This window comes from Oryx dammah, unplaced genomic scaffold, assembly GCF_014754425.2.
Source record: "Oryx dammah isolate SB20612 unplaced genomic scaffold, SCBI_Odam_1.1 HiC_scaffold_28, whole genome shotgun sequence".
NCBI lineage: Eukaryota > Metazoa > Chordata > Mammalia > Artiodactyla > Bovidae > Oryx > Oryx dammah.
The window spans coordinates 3,320,103-3,338,648 of NW_024070212.1; the positions used below are offsets into that span (position 1 = coordinate 3,320,103).

Sequence of the window (18,546 nt, forward strand, 5' to 3'; positions counted from 1 at the left end):
GGAGGTGCAGTGGATTATACTAGATTGGACCCCCTAATCCGCAGGCCATAGCGGGATCACAGAAATCTCCAATGCAACTCCCTCTTTTACTGCTGTGAAAAGTGACCTGTTTGAGGTCAGTTCTCACCATGGGTATCTTCCCTGGGTATTGAGTTTGGCTAGGTGCCATTTTTGGGGCTGTTGTTAGAAAATGGGAAAGGGGCAGGAAGCAGGGGGGCTCCTTTGAAATGAGGCAAGGGAAGTTCCCTGATAAGGTTGTATTCCCAGTTTGCATACAATTCTGTCTGCATTTGGAATATATATGTGTACTAGTGTTAAAAGCCTTTTGAGCAAGTATAAATAATCCCCCTGAAACAAAACCCAAATGTATAAAAAAGTCTGAATATAATCATATGAACTTTTCTTACCATTTATATTTATATTCTAAAATAAGGTGTCACTAATGCTCTAGTGTGAGTTTATATCCATTAGTTACTTGAGGGGTGATGGTAGGGGCTCTTTAAAAGCGAGGGAAGGAGAGCCTGAAGCTTAAGAGTTAGGATGTATCATCCACTCTACAGAAGAAGGCACACTGGGCAGAAACAAAGCATCTCAGGAATTAAAATTTTTATTTTGGAGAAGAAGGAATCTCATTCTTTAAACATTCATATATAACATAGCTTGAATATTAATAAGGCAATGAAATCTATATTTAGCTTAGAACAGTGCCTGGCACCTGGTATGTAATAAATATTTATTGAATGAATGATGCGTGAATGTCTCTGATGGTCTGCTTCCTTTTCTTGTTTCTCTGCCAAGAGAGAAATTAATAAACTCAAGTGGATCTGTGGCTGGTTTAGCTAATGCTTGATTGTGTTTACTTACTCAGCATTTCCGGGATGACTGGCCATGAATTAAGATGATGACTTTGGTGTGTTTACTGAATTGAAAGTGACCTTATTTAAGCAGAAATTTCAAACACTTAAAATAATAACCCAGATGATAATTGTACTAATTGAGGCAGGAGTTTATTGATAGAAACATCACCCTCTCTTTATAATTAAAAAAAATAAATTCCTGGCTAGATTTTATGTGATTGCCCAGGAGAGGAATTTGGTACATGAAGTCTATGGAGGAGAATTAATTTCCAAAGTGGTTGTTTCTTTTGGGGGCTGGGGCAAAGGTGTAGCTCGATGGTGGTGTGTGGTGGGGATGCTTTCTTCAGCTGGGGCTGTGTGTTGTGTTTCCTTAATGGGAGAATCGCTGAGTGGCCTATCAAGCCTCAGTGAGTGGAGTGTTTTTATTGATGTTCCATCTATTCTTTCTTTCTTTTTTAAAAAAATCTTCTCAATGCTTTTATTTTTTATTTTAAAACTTTTTATTGGAGTAAAGTTGATTTACAGTTTTGTGTTAGTTTCTGCTGTGCTGCACAGTGAATTAGTTATACATATATCCACCATTTTTAGATTTTTTCCCCCTATATGTCATTACAGTGTACAGAGTAGAGTTCCCTGTGCCATATAGTAGGTCCTTATTAGTTATCTATTTTACATATAGTAGTGTGTATATGTCAATCTCAGTTTCCCAAGCTACCATAAGATCCAGCAATTCCACTCCTGGGTAGATATCCAGAGAAAATCATAATTCGAAAACCAGGCAGTGTTCATTGCAGCTCTCTTTACCCTAGCCAGTTCATGGAAGCAGCTTCAGTGTCCATCGACAAGGGAATGGATAAAGAAGTGGTACATATGTACGGCAGAATATGACTTAGTCATAAAAAAGAATGAAATAATGCCATTTGCAGCAACGTGAATGGGTCCAAAGAGTGACATACTGAGGGACGTCCACCTCTTCTTCAGTGACTTTCTCTTTCTGAGACTCCTCTTCCTCAGGGAACCAGGGTCTCCCGGTTGCCCTATTGAATTTCAGCCCCCCTCGTGTAGATTCACTGTCTCAAGACGGTAGCCTCTGGCTCAGGCTTACCCGTTTGGCCATACAATTCAAGTGCTGTCTCTTAGAAAAGCCTTAGATGAATAAAACAGTTTATTGACCAACACACAACAGCTGTGTCTCTCTTTGGACTACTACCATTTTAACAAAGTTTTATGAGTGGTTAACCTCAAGGGATAGTCTTTTGGCTTGAGCTAGCTGTGTGTGTTTTGGTCCCGAAGTCTAAGTATCCACAGGCTAGTTTCAGCATTGCCCGCTTAGACCAGATCCCTAAAATGTTTCCTTTGTTTTGAGACTGAGTAAATAAGTGTTAAATAGAGGATGCCTGAGTGAGACAAAGGAGTTGAGAGTGTAGTCTTTCCAAGACTACCTGATCTCAGAAACTTAAAGATTCCTTTTTCAAGGAACATCTTGTTAAACTACTTTTTCAGGGATCCTGCTTCGAGAGATTCTGGACGAGGCTGTTTGCCCTGGGTAGAACTGTGTAAAGTCTCTGGGGCTTTATTTTTCTCATCTGTATATTCAGAAAGGTGGACAAGGTAATTTCCATATTCCCTTCTGCTGCTGCTGCTGCTGCTGCTGCTGCTGCTGCTGCTGCTAAGTCACTTCAGTCATGTCCAACTCTGTGTAACCCTATAGACGGCAGCCCACCAGGCTCCCCTGTCCCTGGGATTCTCCAGGCAAGAACACTGGAGTGGGTTGCCATTTCCATATTCCCTTAGGACTTCCAAACTCCTTCATAATGGAAAGGTTTCAGGCACCACCCAGTGAACTAGTAGAGAAGAATTTCGGGGCGAAGATAAAAGACTTCTTATTCCTTCTAATCACACCATGAAGTTCAATGTCAGGAGGCTGCAAAGACAGAATTTGCTCTTCTCAGCGAGCTACTTGAGCAGCTCCCGCTGCAGCTAGGTGGTTCTTTGGATGAACAGCTATTTTACGAGCCCTCTTGTGCCCCCTAGGCGGCAGGCGTGGCCATCCTTCCAGTAGCACAGGTGGAATATCAGGCGGCCACAGTGAGAAGCCCTGGTACCAGTACAGTCTCTCTCACTGCAACTGATCTTAGTCGGGCTCCTATTGTTAGCTGTATCTGTTACAGACACTGACTTCCCAGCTTAGCGATTGTGTTTAGGTACTCATGTGCCTCCAAACAGCTCTCTCACATTCCAAAAGGCCCTTGGAATTATAAAAGGAAAGAACAGGGTGACATAGAGAAACGTGGACTCAGCCGAGGCACTTGGATTTCTCTCACTGTGAAGCAGTATGACTATGTGACTCCAAGGACCTTGATCTCCTTTCTGTGAAATAAGACAGGATGGTCTCTTAAGGGCCCTTCCAAATGTGAAATTCTATAAAGACCAAGCCTGTGCAGGGAGAGGACAGATGCTTAAGAGTTTTAAGACTCACACACTAGGGACAGAGGTTCAAGCAACCAACCGCCCAGTGCTTGGCACGGTATGAGAAAGTCTGTCCATGTAGCCAGGAAATAACTCCACCTGGAGGCGTGGGTACAAGTGCTGAACTTTGACATACGTTAATTTGCTCAGGAGAAAAATAGCAGAAAATAATACATATGCCATTAAGGTAAAACTGCTCATGTGTTCAATTTTGTACTTGCATGGGTTTAGGATCTAGGGGCACACAAGTTAGTATTTTGCCCTGCTTCCTGGGCAGGAAATTTAGTGAGCTGAGGTCTGAAGAATGTCAAAATTTCAAGGACATTTCTGTAGGAGCTGCTGATGTTATTCAATTCACTCCAGACTTAGGACATCATCTGAGCCCTTTTCAGCAAGTTCATCTCGGTGGGTATGAGGCTTGGGGCAAATCCTATGGAAAGCAGACAAAAAATTAATGAGTCAGACTGGAAGAAAAAAAAAACAAAAACTCCCAAGATAAGCTGGGAAGCCTGGGGCCTAAGGGTCAAATATGTACATTTATCTATCTATCTACCTACCTACCTATCTATAATGAGCCTTGGGTCTGTTTTTAGTATCAGCTGGTATGAACTATTTTTGTCTTTTCCCTTCAGGCTGCCTGAGTTCCCACTCAGGAGCTTGGACCCTTACAGAGTCCAGGCCAGAGAAAATCACTCCAATTGCTGTGTTCCCCAGGGATGCCTTTGTTTTTAGGCTTTCTCCACATTACACGCTTCTGCAGCATTCATTATCTAGAGGAATCCAAGGGGAAGCCTCAGAATTGCATACTGTTTTGGGAGGGTTAGGATCACATTTTCAGCTTGTAACAAATCTATACACTGTTGCCCAAGGCTAGTCTTGTGTGATAGTCATTCTTCCTGAAACTCACATTGTGATTTGCCTGAGCCCATTGATATGGGAGGAAAATATGGGATCTTTTTGTAGATTTCAGCATGGGAGAGACAACTGAATGTAGTATAGTGTGAGTTCTGAGATGAGAAGACTCTTCATTGAATGATTTTGTGCAAATACCTTAGTTTCTAGGGTATTAGTTTCCTTTTTTGATAAAATAGGGATGACAAATATTGCTTTTCCGGGGTTCTTAGAAAGATTGCATGTGATTTAATATAATACAGTATCTACCATTCATTATCCCCTTGTGTCAAGCACGTGATCCTCCCAGCAACCCAGTGAGTCACACAGCATGACCCACATCTTACAGATGAAGACAAAGAAGCTCTCTCTTTCACTCTCTTTTTCTGCTCAGTCGTGCCCAACTCTTTGCGACCCCATGGACAGTAGCTTGCACCAAGCTCCTCCTTCCGTGGGATTTTCTAGGCAAGAGTACTGGAGTGGGTTGCCGTTTCCTTCTCCAGAAAGAAGCTCTAGGAGGTAGCATTTGTCTAAGGTCACAGAGGTGGTGAGTGATGGAGGCGGAATTTGTTTCAGAAAGTTTTACTTCTGAGTACAAGCCCTTAATTACTAAACTTACATTTACATCATGAACAAATGTCTCAAAATATTCATGATTGTTTTTACTGACTCTATGGAATAAATCGTCACCTCCTAGCGCCAAATGGTACCTTGACTTCAGACAGTATCAAAACCACTATTGCCATAGAATTTATATATGCTTTGGGGTTTCTTGTCTTTCAGAAGGCTATGATTTTTCTCTTTAAATTCTTATATGAAAGATTGAGATTGTTTTGTATACATTTTTCCCCCCTCAGGCAAATATGCTAAAAGGGGAAAAAAGCTTGCCTAGGCTTACTCAAAAAATGAGTGACAAAGCCTGCAGCAGCTGACTCATTAAATCCTGAGGTGAATCGAATTCCCCATATAGCTATTCTCATGAGAAGGAATCCCTTTGAATATAATGTGGAACATGCTACAAGCCATTGGGCAATGAATACTTATCGAAGCCTCTGATAGTACAAAACCAATCTAGTTGAAATCTATCTCTTCATAATCAAGTGTGGATAACCCTACCTCTTTGCCTGCCTTTTTTTTTTTTTTTTTTTTACTATTTTATACTGAAATTCTAGTGGGCTTCCCTGGTGGCTCAGAAGTAAAGAATCCACCTGCCAAGGCAGGAGACTTGGGTTTGACCCCTGGGTTGGGAAGATCCCAAGAAAATAGCAGAGAAGGAAATAGCAACTCACTTCAGGATTCTTGCCTGGGAAATCTCATGGACAGAAGAACCTGCCAGGCTACATTCCACAGGGTTGCAGAAGAGTCAGACACAGCTTAGTGACTCAATAACAACAACACTGAAATTCTAATAGAGTGAAAGCCTTTAGTGGCTTCTTAATCTACACTTCCCATAGGCTCATGGGAAGTCAGGAGGAGGACTGAAGGAAAGGGAGTCCTATTTCATTTTCAGCATTCCTTGTGGACAGATTTTCAAGAAAATGTGTAATATGGGAGGTAAAAACTTTGAGCACAAGTGCTACCAACTTTTCTACCTGATATTGTGTAGAGTGATCAACTTGGTATTTGGCCTGGAAATTAAAAAGCATGGCACTCAACCTGAGTGAGGCTGGCAAGAATGTCTCTAAGTCTCAAGGCTTTCCTACTGTTTTGCAAAGTCTGTAAGTTCTTGTCAGAGCTAAGTGGAATGTCATGAGTATCTCATCATGCTGTTTCTGCAAGGGCAGATGATAAAGGGGAGGGGGAGAAGCAGGGAGACCATAGGAAGAAAGCCGACTGTACTGTGAGTCTTGCAAGGAGCATTAGTACTTCCTTTTGGAGCTCACAGACCCACTCCCATGGGCAGGGTCCTCCTAGCATTTCACTTCCTGGACAGACTGAAAAAGATGACCTTTAAGGCCTGGCCATAGTCCCAGTGATACCAATTCATAGGAAGTAAATAGCTGAGTAGCAGGTTAACTTTGCGATAAATGCTTTTGCCTCCATTGCCAGGCCTGAGCTCTTTTCCATGAGAGCTTTTGTTGATGCCAAAAGCTTGGCCTCTGTGCACTGGTGCCAAATTGAACCTCAGAGAGAGAGTGTCGGGTGAAGTAGCAAAGATCTTTATTGCTTTGCCAGTCAAAGGGGGACACAGCGGGCTCCTGCCCTAAAAGCTGTGTGTCCCAACCTGGGAGGATTTGGTGAGGACTTCCCTGGTGGCTCAGATGGTAAAGCATCTGTCTACAATGCGGGAGACCTGGGTTCAAGCCCTGGGTTGAGAAGATCCCCTGGAGAAGGAAATGGCAATCCACTCCAGTACTATTGCCTGGAAAATCCCATGGACAGAGGAGCCTGGTACGCTACAGTCTATGGGGTCGCAAAGAGTTGGACACGACTGAGCGACTTCACTTTTTAGTTCTATAAAGAGCTCAAAAGACACTGTTATGTGCGTCCCTTGAGGGGGAGCCAGGACCCTGCCCCAAGGCTGCACTATTGTTTCTTGCCTACTTCTCTCTTGCCTCTGCAGCCCCTCCCTTTCCTTACTGGCAACTGTTTGAATCTGCCCTTTGGAGTCAGGGAAGGTCATGGAGCCTGAAGTCTGTCTCCTACAAACAAGGAATGGGGGACACAGAAAGGCTTCTATGAGCAGAGCCTCACAGGGTCATGCTCAGTTTACCAAAACAGCAGATGCAGGCAAGGCATCGCCCCCCCACTTTGTGGTGGGGATTAATCTAAGTTTCAGGAGCAGAGTCTCTAGTCTGTTATGGGGCTTAAATAGCCTCTGCTTCATGACCTTGCTATCTTCCTTCCTGGAGAGCTTGCTTCACATGTTTCTTCCCAACTGTAGAGGATGAAAGGTCAGGAAAATGCCTATGAGAAAATCCTAGTCCATACATCCTGCTGTGTTATCAGGCCACTAGACTTCATCTCTGTTTTCCCAGCTTATACCTGCCACACTCATGTGCAGAAACAGTCCACGCTGGGTTCCTTCTGAGATAGATTCTTTTGCTGTTGCCCTAGTAACAGAATTATTAAACCATGTTCTAGCCTCAGGAGTATTTATGCTGGTGAGGTAATGTCTGTCGCATCCAGGCTTTCTTTTCATTTCCACTCCCACCCCCTCACTTCAGGCCCCGTGTGCCTCACACATAATGTACTCTTCTCCTCCCTGGCCTCGGTGCCCTGCCCACCCTTTCCACTGGGGCTGCTTCTGGCTCAGCAACACCGTTTCTCAGGCTCAGAGACTCAGCATTGGTCAATGTCTCCATCAGCTGGCATTTAAACATTCCCATGCCTCCATTCCTAAAACCCACAGCACTACCTGGCTTCAGCAGAGCACACTGTGGCTGTAGGGCAGTGTCAAGAAATAGATCCAAGAGGAACTAAACAAGGAGAATCCATGGGGCTTATCTAGGGACCGGCTGGGCGGGAGGCAATACAGTTCAGTTCAGTTCAGTTCCTCAGTCATGTTTGACTCTTTGCAACCCCATGGACGCAGCACGCCAGGTCTCCATGTCCATCACCAGCTCCCGGAGTTTACCCAAACTCATGTCCATTGAGTCAGTGATGCCATCCAGCCATGTCATCCTCTGTCGTCCCCTTCTCCTCCTGCCCTCAGCCTTTCCCAGCATCAGGGTCTTTTCAAATGAGTCAGCTCTTCACATCAGGTGGCCAAAGTATTGGAGTTTCAGCTTCAACATCAGTCCTTCCAATGAACACTCAGGACTCATCTCCTTTAGAATGGACTGGTTGGACCTCCTTGCAGTCCAAGGGACTCTCAAGAGTCTTCTCCAACACCACAGTTCAAAAGCATCAATTCTTCAGCGTTCAGCTTTCTTCACAGTCCAACTCTCACATCCATACATGACTACTGGAAAAACAATAGCCTTGACTAGACAGATCTTTGTTGGCAAAGTAATGCCTCTGCTTTTTAATATGCTGTCTAGGTTGGTCATAACTTTCCTTCCAAGGAATAAGTGTCTTTTAATTTCATGGCTGCAATCACCATCTGCAGTGATTTTGGAGTCCAGAAAAATAAAGTCAGCCACTGTTTCCCCATCTATTTCCCATGAAGTGATGGGACCAGATGTCATGATCTTAGTTTTCTGAATGTTGAGCTTTAAGCCAACTTTTTCACTCTCCTCTTTCACTTTCATCAAGAGGGGCTTTAGTTCTTCTTTGCTTTCTGCCATAAGGGTGGTGTCATCTGCATATCTGAGGTTATTGATATTTCTCCCAGCAACCTTGATTCCAGCTTATGCTTCATCCAGCCCAGTGATTCTCATGATGTACTCTGCATAGAAGTTAAATAAGCAGGGTGACAATATACAGCCTTGACATCCTCCTTTTCTTATTTGGAACCAGTCTGTTGTTCCATGTCCAGTTCTAACTGTTGCTTCCTGACCTGCATACAGATTTCTCACGAGGCAGGTCAGGTGGTCTGGTACTCCCGTCTCTTTCAGAATTTTCCACAGTTTATTGTGATCCACACGGTCAAAGGCTTTGGCATAGTCAGTGAAGCAGAAATAGATGTTTTTCTGGAACTCTCTTGCCTTTTCCATGATCCAGCAAATGTTGGCAATTTGATCTCTGGTTCCTCTGCCTTTTCTAAAACCAACTTGAACATCTGGAAGTTCATGGTTCATGTATTGCTGAAGCTTGGCTTGGAGAATTTTGAGCATTACTTTACTAGCATGTGAGATGAGTGCAATTGTGTGGTAGTTTGAGCATTCTTTCGCATTGCCTTTCTTTGGGATTGGAATGAAAACTGACCTTTTCCAGTCCTGTGGCCACTGCTGAGTTTTCCAAATTTGCTGGCTTATTGAGTGCAGCACTTTCACAGCATCATCTTTCAGGATTTGAAACAGCTCAACTGGAGTTCCATCACCTCCACTAGCTTTGTTCATAGTGATGCTTCCTAAGGTCCACTTGACTTCACATTCCAGGATGTCTGGCTCTAGATGAGTGATCACACCTCATGATTATCTGGGTCTTGAAGATTTTTTGTACAGTTCTTCTGTGTATTCTTCCCACCTCTTCTTAATATCTTCTGCTTCTGTTTGGTCCATACCATTTTTGTCCTTTATCGAGCCCATCTTTGCATGAAATGTTCCCTTGGTATCTCTAATTTTCTTGAAGAGATCTCAAGTCTTTCCCATTCTATTGTTTTCCTCTATTTCTTTACACTGATCACTGAGGAAGGCTTTCTCATCCCTCCTTGCTATTCTTTGGAACTCTGCATTCAAATGGGTATATCTTTCCTTTTCTCCTTTGCTTTACTCTTTTCTTCTTTTCACAGCTAATTGTAAGGCCTCCTCAGACAGCCATTTTGCTTTTTTTACATTTCTTTTTCTTGGAGATGGTCTTGATTCCTGTCTCCTGGTCATGAACCCCTGTCCATAGTTCATCAGGCACTCTATCAGATCTAGTCCCTTAAATCTATTTCTCACTTCCACTGTATAATCATAAGGGATTTGATTTAGGTCATACCTGAATGGTCTAGTTGTTTTCCCTAATTTCTTCAGTTTAAGTCTGAATTCGGCAATAAGGAGTTCATGATCTGAGCCACAGTCTGCTCCTGATCTTGCTTTTGCTGACTGTATAGAGCTTCTCTAACTTCGATTGCAAAGAATATAAACAATCTGATTTCAGTGTTAGCCATCTGGTGATGTCCATGTGTAGAGTCTTCTCTTGTGTTGTTGGGAGAGGGTGTTTGCTATGACCAGTGCGTTCTCTTGGCAAAACTCTATTAGCCTTTGGCCTGCTTCATTCCGTATTCCAAGGCCAAAGTTGCATGTTCCTCGGGTGTTTCTTGACTTCCTACTTTTGCATTCCAGTCTCCTATAATGACAAGGACATCTTTTTTTGGTGTTAGTTCTAAAAGGTCTTGTAGGTCTTCATAAAACCGTTCAACTTCAACTTCTTCAGCATTTACCGGTTGGGGCATAGACTGGCTGCTGCTGCTGCTGCTGCTGGTAAGTCGCTTCAGTCGTGTCCAACTCTGTGTGACCCCATAGACGAGACTTGGATTACCATGATATTGAATGGTTTGCCTTGGAAATGAACAGAGATCATTCTGTCGTTTTTGAGATTGCATCCAAGTACTGCATTTCAGACTCTTTTGTTGACCATGATGGCTGTTCCATTTCTTCTAAGGGATTCCTGCCCACAGTAGTAGATATAATGGTCATCTGAGTTAAATTCACCCATTCCAGTCCATTTTAGCTCACTGATTCCTAGAATGTCGATGTTCACTCTTACCATCTCCTATTTGACCACTTCCAATTTGCCTTGATTCATGGACCTAACATTCCAGGTTCCTATGTAATATTGCTCTTTACAGCATCGGACCTTGCTTCTATCACCAGTCACATCCACAGCTGGGTATTGTTTTTGCTTTGGCTCCATCCCTTCATTCTTTCTGGAGTTATTTCTCCACTGATCTCCAGTAGCATATTGGGTACCTACTGACCTGTGGAGTTCCTCTTTCAGTATCTTATCATTTTGCCTTTTCATACTGTTCATGGGGTTCTCAAGGCAAGAATACTGAAGCGGTTTGCCATTCCCTTCTCCAGTGGACCACATTCTGTCAGGCCTCTCCACCATGACCCGCCTGTCTTGGGTGGCCCCACGGGGTATGGCTTAGTTTCATTGAGTTAGACAAGGCTGTGGTCCATGTGATCAGATTGGGTAGTTTTCTGTGATTGTGGCTTCAGTCTGTCTGCCCTCTGATGCCCTCTCTCAGTGCCTACTGTCTTGCTGGGGTTTCTCTTACCTTGGACCTTCTGGTCCAGAATGGCTCCTGGTATCTCCTCACAGCCGCCACTGACCTTGGACATGGGGTAGCTCCTCTCAGCCACTCAGGGCTCCAGCACTGTGCAGCCACCGCTCGCTGCTCCAGAGATTAAGGGAGGGGAATTTTAGTAGCCTTTTCAGATAGTTGTGAACATTCATTTTGCATACAACAGAAGAAATGGAACGCCCACCACGAGCACAAAGCAGACAGATTTGGATCCTCAAGCTGCCTTGGAGAAATATGGGTGAATCTTTACCAAGCAAGGTCGTTTTAAGGCTTGCACATGTCCCAAGGAGCACATGGCCTGAACAGTAAGATGTTTGCCTGAGATGTTTTTCCCAGAACCTGGAATCTGCTGTATCTGGTTCCAGCAATACAGTGCAATGTTTAAGCATATTGAAATTAGTCTAATGGAGCCAGCTGTATGACCATGGACAAGTTTCTTAATCTAAGTCTCAATTTCCCCAAATGCAAAATGGACATGATGACAGTACCTTCCTCATAAGGGATTCTCTGCTCAGTTAAAGATTTTCTATGGCACTTGGCATCACAGAAATATGAACATATTCACTGAACATAGAAATTCATTCAACATGTTGGCTGTGTTGATGAAGATCGTGGAGAAAGGGGAAAGTTATGAGAGATGGAATTGAGAATGGCTCCTGATTTTGGCGAATCCAGGTGCAGAAGGAACTGGTTGTAAAAACAACCAATGATTTCATTTTTGGGCTTGTTGAATTTGAAGTGGCCTAACTCACTTTTACTGATTCTCACTGAGTGCCAGGAATATATGAAGCACAGGAAATGCATTATTTCTTGTAATTCTCACAAGTCCTTGAGATAAGTACTGTTAACACATGGCAAGATTAAGTAACCTGCTTGCAGTTATTAGGTAGTAGAGATGGGATTTGAGGTCATTGTGTTTCCAGAGGCTACATAGTTTACCACTATGCCCACTGACTCCTAAACCTCTTTACCGCAGCTAAGAACTCAGTCCTTTTCAATTTATCTGCCTATCTATCTGTCTGTCTGTCTATCTATCACTTACTCATCTATACGTGCTTTTAGTGTGAAGTTGGTCTTTGGGGAACATAATGGTTTGTGTGGCTTCTTGCTTAGACAGCGCTCTTCCCCCTCGTCTGGGGTCCCTGTGTGTAAATTTGGCCCCTAGCCTGGGAGCTCCTTCTGTGACATGTGTTCTCCTGACATGGTGCTCAGACTTAGTGGCTCCGCGTGCAGCTTTCACTCTGGTCTTCTGCCTTGTTGCCGCCACCCCTGCCTTCCACTCCCAAGCTGGGATCCTTGGTCTTGAAGTGCACTGGCATCTCTGAGCCTCAGCTTCCCTCCTCTGAATGCTTAAGCCATTACGGAATTGCAGCACGCATCAGAAGAGACAGACAGCTGTTCCTCTTAGCATTCCCAGTGCCCGGGCCAGAGCTGGGCAGGTGCCACGTGCGCTGATTCCTGAATGAATTGATGACAATCGGTTGCATATCCTGCTGTACATAATGCAGTGTTCAGTTGCTCAGTTGTGTCCTACTTTTTGCAATCCCATGGACTACAGCCCACCAGGTTTCTCTGTCCATGGGCTTTTCCAGGCAAGAACACTGGAATGGGTTGTCATCTCCTCCTCCGGGGGATCTTTCCCCATCTCCTGTGTCCCCTGCACTGGCAGGCAGGCTCTTTACCACAGAGTCACCTGGGAGGCAGGCTCCACTCCTTTTGCTAGACTCTACTGAGATTTCTTCCTCTTCCACCTGTCTGCTGTCCTGGATGATTCCCACAATTTATTTTGCTTTGGGATGACTTCTTTAAACTTTTGGATTTAGCTAAATCACAGTGGTGGATGGGATTATAACGTGTGTTGGGTGTATGACCCTGTATGTGGCGGGGGAGAAGGGGTGAGTGGGAGCAGGCGTGGAGGGACCGGCAGGTAGAGGTTGGATCATATTTCCTTCACAGACTTTCTTTCTAATGGGGAAAGATGCTGTAAGATCCCAAAGGACATGAATTTACCTGTACCAAATGCAATCCAGGTGCTATGGTTAAAGCCTAAAGACCAATGTGATTATAATAGGAGGCAGGGACTTTGGAAGGTGATTAGGTAATGTGGGTGGAGCCCTCATGAATGGAATTAATACCTTATAAAAGAGGCCCCTTCCACCATGTGTGGATGTAGGAAGCTTGAAGCCTGGAAGAGGGCCCTTGTTCAAATATTCTAGCATCTTGATCTTGGACTTCCAGCCTTTAGAATATGAGCAATAAATCCCTATTGTAAGACACTCGGTCTGTAGCAAATTCTTTTATAGCAACCCGAACAGATTAAGACACCAGGGTACAATGAGTTGGTTTTTAACAAGAGTTTTCTGTTCTTTTAATAATACTGTTTCAATGTGGCAACTTTTAAATATTTTCCCCTCTATCATTTCCAGGTACTTTCACTTTCAATAACCTGCATATGAATTTCAATGCTATTTAATTAAATCCTAAACCTATAAAAATGGACATTTAATACTCAGAGTAAACCCTTGGTTTGTTCCCTCTGAAGATAAACAGGTGAGATATCTTCTTGACCTAGGAGTTCTAAGATAATTAAGATTAGTTGCCATAGAGAGAGAGAGAGAGACAAAAACACATTAAAATGTATCATACTTTTCATGTTTAGGAAATTCATTTAATTAAATATTCAGGACCATCAAATCTACTCAGACCCAGATACCTATTAATCTGTTGGCCGCAAAGCCTCCAGAGTGATCTTTCTTTGTCAGGACACTGTTCTAATTGCTCTACTCCTCCGCTCAGAAACTTTTAACAGCTCACCATCGTCCTGTGGGCAGATGACGGTCAATCTTCCTAACACGTGTGAGTCCAGACCTTCTAGGATCTGAGCCAACCTCCTTCCCAAACTCGTTTGCTACTGCTAGACCCTTAGGTGCTTGCTGGCAACAGCTGACACAGTGCTCCCTGGTCTCTTTACATTATTAACTCTTTGGATTCTTTTTTGTGTATGCTCTTGGCTTTGCAAGTTCCTGTTCACTCTTCAAAACCCAGTTCAAATTACCTCCTTCTAGCTTACATGCTAGACCTCTTTGGATTCCTCCAGATGGAATTACCCTAGAGTTTCTTGAATTTTGCACTTTATGACAATTCTCATCATAATGCACCAAAATTATGCATTTCCTCACTAGACTGTGAGCTCCTTGGGACCCAGGGACCTATTCGTTACGTAAATATTTATATATCCGTGTAGTGCCCAACACTTGTTGAAGGAACTTAAGTTCATGACACTGGGCTGCGGATTTAAATTTAGGATTTAATTAATTAGCATTGAAATTCATATGCAGCATTATGAGGTCATAAAGATTTTTTAAATCTTTTTTTAATATAAATTTATTTAATTGGAGGCTAATTACTTTACAATATTGTATTGGTTTCCGCCATGGGTGTACATGTGTTACCCATCCTGAACTCCCCTCCCACCTCCCTCCCTGTACCATCCCTCTGGGTCATCCCAGTGCACCAGCCCCAAGCACCCTGTATCATGCATCGAACCTGGATTGGCGATTCATTTCACATATGATAATATACATGTTTCAATACCATTCTCCCAAATCATCCTACCCTCACCCTCTCCCACAGAGTCCAAAAGACTGTTCTATACATCTGTGTCTCTTTTGCTGTCTCGCATTCAGGGTTATCGTTACCATCTTTCTAAATTCCATATATATGCGTTAGTATACTATATTGGTGTTTTTCTTTCTGGCTTACTTCACTCTGTATAATAGGCTCCAGTTTCATCCACCTCCTTAGGACTGATTCAAATGTATTCTTTTTAGTGGCTGAGTAATACTCCATTGTGTATATGTACCACAGCTTTCTTATCCATTCATCTGCTGATGGGCATCTAGGTTGCTTCCATGTCCTGGCTATTATAAACAGTGCTGCGATGAACATTGGGGTACACGTGTCTCTTTCAATTCTGGTTTCCTTGGTGTGTATGCCCAGCAGTGGGATTGCTGGGTCATATGGCAGTTCTATTTCCAGTTTTTTAAGGAATCTCCACACTGTTCTCCATAGTGGCTGTACTAGTTTGCATTCCCACCAACAGTGTAAGAGGGTTCCCTTTTCTCCACACCCCTCTCCAGCATCTGTTGCTTGTAGACTTTTGGATAGCAGCCCCATTCTGACTGGCATGAAATGGTACCTCATTGTGGTTTTGATTTGCGTTTCTCTGATAATCAGTGATGTTGAGCATCTTTTCATGTGTTTGTTAGCCATCTGTATGTCTTCTTTGGAGAAATGTCTGTTTAGTTCTTTGGCCCATTTTTTGACTGGGTCATTTATTTTTCTAGAATTGAGCTGCAGGGGTTGCTTATATATTTTTGAGATTAATTCTTTGTCAGTTGCTTCATTGGCTATTATTTTCTCCCATTCTGAAGGCTGTCTTTTCACCTTGCTTATAGTTTCCTTTGTTGTACAGAAGATTTTAATTTTAATTAGGTCCCATTTGTTTATTTTTGCTTTTATTTCCAATATTCTGGGAGGTGGGTCATAGAGGATCCTGCTGTGAGCATCTTGCCATGAAACAGGTAAAATTGTCCTGTTAACAAAATCTTACAGACTGGGTCAAAACATTCAACTAGCAGCTGGTAATCTGAGACCCACCAGAAATGAGTGGCTTCAAAAGGTTTATGATAAAGGTACATCATGAACATGTAAGTTTAGGAAGCAAGTGTGTCTCCCTATTAACATCAGGATTTAAGGCATAAGGCAAAACTCATCATTATGTTCATGGTGAGGGGGGTCAGTGCTAACTGCCTGCAAACTGTGACTCAACTGCTTTTCCCTCAGCTTTTGCAAGAGTTGTCTCATCTCTTCCCCAATCCTTTCTATATTCTCTTCTCTCATCCTCGCCTGTGGCTTTCCAAGCCTCTGAGTCATGTCCCATCTATCATGTAGAATGGGCTGCCTAACGCGGAACCATCTGCGATTTCCTCTAGGTATACAATATTCACCAGCTCCCAAGGAGAGGGCCTAAGGCTCTCCTTTATTAGCAACTTGCTCTTTTCATCCTTTTTTTTATTTTCTTCATTGGCATTTTCCGTGGTGAGATTTTTCAGCACTTGTTCCTCTTTGGGCATCATTGCTCCTGAGCCTATCCTTGCTGTCTCCTCCTCCCCCCAACTCCTGCTGCAAAGTGAGTTGCTGCAACACTTAACACGTAGAGCCGCAGACCTGCTCCGCTTGCCGCAGGCCCGACGCCAGCCCGCTCAGCTCAGCAGTAAAAGCTGATCCATAAAGATTTTTGAAGTGACTGTGACCCTGGTCTTTTCTGCAGTGCTGCATATGATAGTTCCACAGTGTTCTGAGGAAGGAAATCATCTTTTCATATTGGCAGCAGTAGCAGGAAGCTAAAACTACAGTTCACTGATACTTCTTTGGTTAATGGGTAGAAAGGTCAAACTTAGAGGTCACCAAAGAATCACTTGCTCTATGATGCTAATAGTGTCTTATAAATGCTTAGTAATGGGAGGTCATATAATGTGGTGGTTAAAACATGAAATTTGGAGTCAAGCAGATACCACTTAGCTGTATGATTGGCAGCTCACTGAACTGCTTGCCAGTTTTGTTATCTGTACAATGGGCATAATTATACTTTAGCCATTCCTACAGCCGTTTTGAGGTATTCAGCCATGTAATTAATAGGGTACCTGATATATGGGACAGTGTTCAGAAAAGATAGTAGCTATTATTTTTGTTTGACTTTAGAGCTATTATTAGTTATTGATAAAATGTACTATTGCAATACAGAAAAATACAATAACTTTGTAATAATACAATAATTTTGTAAGTGGCAATAATACAATAATACAATAATTTTGTAAGATGGCAATAATACAATAATTTTGTAAGTTCCTCCAAAGAAATAGAACTTGCAGTAATAATTACTAGTTTGCTGGTACATTATAATTTAGTTTGTCATTAGTAGCTGTTTAACACTGAGAGGTTAGAGCAAGTCTCAGAATAATTCCAGAAGAACTGCTCAGCTAAGGCCATCCCACAGAGAGAAGAGGCTCAGATAATCTGTGGTTCTGAGCACAGCAAGATTAGCAAACAAGGCTAGGGGACCAAATAAGCAGGCCAAGTGTGTGTTGGGAGGCTGGGTGGTTACAGACTTTCAGCACAGTCTCACAGAGCACATAAAATGCAGGTGATCTCTTTGCACACGACCCTGGGTTGTTTGAGATCACCACCCCCCACACTGGATGGGAAACTCCTGACAATTAACTTTCTTGGAAGCATTACATGAAGCCTACACCTGAAGCTGCTTCTTGACTCTCTCCCTAGCAGACCTGCAACCCCCAAAGCTTATCACTTATTTTGACCATGAGAGCACGTGTGAGTGTGTAATCTCTGATGGATAAATCCATTACAAATGGAATCCCATGTCTTCGGTGTTTTCTTAAACACTCTTCTTTGATTAGGCATTACCAGGAGAAAGAGTAGTTTTGTTTAATACCCTCTGCTTTTGCAATACTTTATTTTCTTTCTCTCTTTAAAGGTAAGAGGTTTCTGCAGTCAACTTAAAGTCTACCTGATTTTGGAGACTGAAAGGGATACTACTTGTGTATTGTGGTCTGTGAAGGAGGTTGAGGTCACAGGAAATTACTAACACGTCCCTGTAAGGCCTAAGTGTGTTCAGGAGCTGGCCCCCAGCCCTGGTAAAATCCATGAGAGGTCAGTGCTCCTTCAGAGCCTCCTGGAGCTGCTCTGGATGAGGCTGTGCTCTCCTCCCTCCCCATCTTTCAATTCCCCTAAAAGCCAAGCGCGGAGCTGAGGGGTAGTCTAACTGGGATCCACCCTGATGGCAATCTGACTGGAAAGAGCTTAGAACTGGGAATTTGGGACCTGAATTTAGTCCTGGTGCTTCATTAACTCACCATGCAATCTTGGGCAAGTGCCACACTCTAGGCTTTGGTTTGATCATCTGAGAAATGCAGGCACTCTGGGCTCAGGTCTCAGGTTCTGTGGACCTAGGCCGGGAACACGCATCAGGGCAGGAAACAGCCCCTTCCCTTCCTACTGAAAGACGCATCCCAGCTGTCCTTTACAAGTAGTGTGGTCCAAGCTGACAACATGTGATTCTGAGGCTGGTGCAGTCTAGAATTGGCAGTCTCGAGGTGTGGGACAGCCAGGAGCCACTGGGAGAGCAGGGGATGTGTAATTTGCACGCAGCAGAGCTCTGAGAGTCCCTGGGAGGAGAGTGGAGCCCGTCAGAATAGTGTATGTGTGTGAGATCACATTCTGGTCTCTGGTCTTGTGTCAGGGAACCTCCCACTGCAAAACAGAACTAAACTAAAACAAAACTTGGAGGGTGTGGTGGTCCATTTGGAGAAATCAAGGTAAACTGGAGGTGTTTGAGGACCCTGGTAGGACAACAAGGGAGGCTGCAGTGTCCTATCAAAAAACATGTCCACTTAGAGCAATAAGTGGCCG

General features: G+C 43.4%; 1 pseudogene; it reads right to left on the reverse strand.

Annotated features, from left to right (window-relative positions):
- Positions 1-15,630: 15,630 nt before the first annotated feature.
- Positions 15,631-16,324, reverse strand: LOC120855502 (annotated as a pseudogene).
- Positions 16,325-18,546: the final 2,222 nt, after the last annotated feature.